Below are 841 nucleotides of genomic sequence, written 5' to 3' on the forward strand. Positions count from 1 at the left end.
CGACCCCAGGGTCCAGGAGACCGGAAAGTGCCGAGGAGGTCAGAGAAGAGGTAGGAAATGTGGCAGAGGCCATAAAGGAGAGCGGCAGAGAGAAACCCGGCCCAGACTGGGCTTTGAGGGAGGCCAGACTCCATTTTACATTCGGATCCCAAAGTATGGGTTTAATGAAGGTCATAGCTTCAGACACCAGTATCAGCCTTTGAGTCTCAACAGATTGCAATATCTTATTGATTTGGGTCGAGTGGATCCTACTCAACCTATAGACTTAACCCAGCTTGTCAATGCGAGAGGTGTGACTGTCCAGCCACTCAAGAAGGATTATGGTGTCCAGCTGGTGGAGGAGGGCGCTGACACCTTTCAGGTGAAAGTTAATATCGAAGTGCAGTTGGCTTCTGAACTGGCCATCGCTGCTATCAAGAGGAATGGAGTTGTCATCACTACCGCCTTCCATGACCCGAGAAGCCTGGAAATTCTGTGCAAACCCGTTCTCTTCTTTCTGTGTGGACAGCCCATTCCCCAACGAATGCTTCCGCCAGAGGCCCTGGTACCGTATTACACGGATGCCAAGAATCGTGGTTACCTGGCAGACCCTGCTGCATTTCCTGAAGCAAGACTTGAACTTGCCAAGAATATGGCTATATTTTACCTGATAGCACTAAAGGTGATCTCTTCAAAATGCTTAGTACTCGAAAGGTTCCACGGCAGATTTTCTTTGGTCTTGCTCCTTGGAGGGTAGTCAATATGGCAGATAAGAAGATCCTGAAACCTACAGATGAGAATCTCCTCAAGTATTACAGCTCATGAATTCCCTTCCAAGAAAGCAGAGTGTAAAAGAGCTCTG

At 48.5% G+C, this 841-nt stretch overlaps 1 pseudogene; it reads left to right on the top strand.

Moving 5' to 3' along the window:
* The first annotated feature begins 43 nt into the window (after window positions 1-43).
* LOC115284838 lies at window positions 44-821 on the top strand (annotated as a pseudogene).
* Window positions 822-841: the final 20 nt, after the last annotated feature.

This window comes from Suricata suricatta, unplaced genomic scaffold, assembly GCF_006229205.1.
Source record: "Suricata suricatta isolate VVHF042 unplaced genomic scaffold, meerkat_22Aug2017_6uvM2_HiC HiC_scaffold_22703, whole genome shotgun sequence".
Classification (NCBI taxonomy): domain Eukaryota; kingdom Metazoa; phylum Chordata; class Mammalia; order Carnivora; family Herpestidae; genus Suricata; species Suricata suricatta.